The sequence below is a fragment of the Cyprinodon variegatus genome, unplaced genomic scaffold (assembly GCF_000732505.1).
Source record: "Cyprinodon variegatus isolate N-32 unplaced genomic scaffold, C_variegatus-1.0 Scaffold50, whole genome shotgun sequence".
NCBI lineage: Eukaryota > Metazoa > Chordata > Actinopteri > Cyprinodontiformes > Cyprinodontidae > Cyprinodon > Cyprinodon variegatus.
In genome coordinates, this window is record NW_015150503.1 from 1,207,069 (window position 1) to 1,210,244 (window position 3,176).

Here is a 3,176-nt window from a genome sequence, read left to right on the forward strand (position 1 = left end):
GATATTTTGGGATCTATTGATTATCAAATGTGAAATTTCTGTCTTGTTTTCTTCACAAAGAACAGACTTTAAAAAAGAAAAAAACAAACACTCCTCAGCTGCATTTTTTGCAGTCAATTAGTGCCATTAATAATTCCAGAGAATAATCTTTGTTATCAGCACTGTGACCAACTGCTATAATAATAATAATAATAAATTAGTGCCATTAATAATTCCAGAGAATAATCTTTGTTATCAGCACTGTGACCAACTGCTATAATAATAATAATAATAAGGGAGACAGAGGAATGTTGGAGTCTTTAATGCCGAGTGGAAAGTTTTGTGGTCAAATTATACTTGAAAGGTTTGAACTATTTACACCATTCCACTGACATGAACTGTTGGACTGCAAAATTATGAAAAATAGACTAAATTGCACTGAAATGCTTTTTGCTAGTTGTTGGGGCCCTCTGAAGGGAAACTCCCAACTTAACCAGAACAAATGATGTTAAAAAATGTGCAAATACTGCCTACCCAATGTCTGTTTAATTTTCACTCCCTGACACCAGTGTTTTTTTTCTTTTTAAATGGGAAAAATAAGGACTAGAAAAAACAAACAACTGGCTCAAAGCTCATCTTTAAAAGGCTTTGTTTTTTTTTTCCTCTTCTGTCGCTGTATTATGCCAAGTATGTACTGTTTTTCATTCCACTTCCAAATTCTGATTTTACTTCCTATTAATATATTCGCCTCCCTAACTTTCCTATCCTGAAATAACAGCTCTATTTTTCAATAAAAGAGAAAGCTGGTAATCTTCGACAAAAGCCGATTCGCTTTTATTCTCTGATTTTGAGTCTCACCACAGGCTGCCTTATTTTCCCACTACTTCATAAGTTTCTTTGCATTCTGCCTCCAAAATGGGCAGAAAGCTGATTGAAATCTTGCCTTTAAAATAGCCTGAAAAATGTCTGCATAGGGAGAAGCTGTAGGAGCTCAATCCCCAGTTTAAAAAAAGACTTTGTGCAAGTGGACTATTTTCCACAAACAGCCCCCATATGAAGGGATGTAGTATAATAAGCAACACAAGTCCTGGGGCTGATTGAACCCTAGAGACTAATGCTGCTTATAAAATGCTGGAGAGCTGTTAAATAAAAAAATGTTTAGAAAATCAAACTACCAACTTTAAAAGACATTTAACCTTAAAGATTCAGAAAAAGAAAAAAAAACACTCCACTGGACTTTGTTTCCAAGTTTGAAGACGTTTCTCTTCCCATCCAGGAAGATTTTTTAATTAAAAATGTCAGAAATAGCGTTGAGTTTCAGACAAAAACATGCAAATTGAAATGGACAAACGGGTCCAACCCTTTGGAATGGGGGTCGTTTGACTTCTTTTGTTAGCCTGCAATCCCCCATGCCTGTCTATGTCTCTGAAAGGGGGTCAGTAAAGGGAATTGTTGGCCTGGCTGAACAGGCGAGGTCTTATGTTCCCCTATAAAGGGGTTGGGGTTGCAATGCATCGCAACCCTAACCCAAGTAAAACCTCTTCAAACGAAGTTCTGTGGATTGTTTTTTTTCTTACTTTCTTTGGTATGACCATGACCTGGATGACTGCATCTTCACAAGCAATACCCTTACTGATCCATCAGGTTATTTTATAGGGTTCTGCAAACAAGAAGTCAGCATCTGTTGTGAGGTAGACAACTGCTATGTGCTAAAAATGCTTTTATTAAAAGTGTTTCACAGTATAAATAACTGAAAATAAAGCTCTTTAAAACACAGCAGTGATGGTAAGTACATCAAATAAGAAGAAAATGGTAGATTTCCTTTTCCAATATCCCACAGTTATGTCCTTGTCAAGTTCTCTTCTATCTTATGCATCTTCCCCACTTGAATAGGGATGGATAAATTGATGCAGACTTTGTTCTTCCTTTTATCCTCCATTTATTTAGTGAGTGATGTATTTACAATTGGTCCGGAAGCAGTTAAAAACCTTTAAACAAACCAAAAAAAGGGGGAAAATAAATACTGATTTGTATATTAGCTTACATAAATTAGTTCCACTTAAACTACAAAAGAAAATGATAAACTGTACAACACTAAGCAAACCGCTGTGAATCAAACCCACAAAGTCATTAAAGCTAAATGAACAAGTAACTAAACTTAAGTTCCTTAACTTTCAAATACATTTCAAATAAATATTTACAATTACATTTATTTAAAAACACAAATACTACTTTATTTTATAAATAGCTTCATATAATTATTCATCTTAATCTATAGTTAAACTTAACACCAAAATTTACTATTTAACAAAACTACACTGCAAAAATGATCTCAAAATGAGTAAAAATGTCTTAAATTAAGGGTATTTACCCTTAATTTGAGCAGTTAAATAAGAGGATTTGCCACTGGAATTAGTATTTTTACTCTTAAAATAAGGCATCTAGATAAAATGAACTTGAAATAAGACAAAGAAATTGTTTTTTCTTATTTTAAGTGTAAATTGTCTTGTTCCATTGGCAAAGTGTCTCACTTAAATCCTTAATTCAGGAAAAAATGCACTTATTTTAAGAAGAAATTACTTATTTAGATGTCATTTTTTTGCAGTGTACAATCAGTTCAACCATAAAATCAAACAACTTCAGACTTAAGCACCACAATCCACCTCTTCAGTTCAAAGCAGGAAAAAAGTCCGACCGGTTACCATTACGTTATATTCCAACACAGAAAAGTTCAACCATGCACATGTGTCCCTGAGGGCAGTTTAGAACAGGAACCCCCCAAAGATGGTTCTGGGGGACCGCTGTCCTGCAGGTTTTAGAGGTTTCTCTGCTTTAGCACAGCTGATTCTGATGATTGCATTCAGCAAAAGCCTGTTAATCAGCTATCAATGTAAATCAGCAGTGCTGGAGCAGTAAAGTCCAAGGCTATAGAACAAATTCCGTAAAAGTTTGAAAAAATAGGTGGACAAAAGACATTCTTTTGAGGACCAGAATGTTCATATTATGGTTAAAGAAAATAGGTTGTTTGAGAGGGGCGTGAAGGAAGCCATCTATGTTAAGAGAGAAAAAACGACTTTAAACAGAGGTGGTGGACTCAGATTCCAGCTTCCAAAAACGTACAATTCAGTTATAGAGATGATCCCTTCCAGCAGAGATGGCAAAAGTACTCACTTTCCGTACTTGAGTAAAAGTACAGA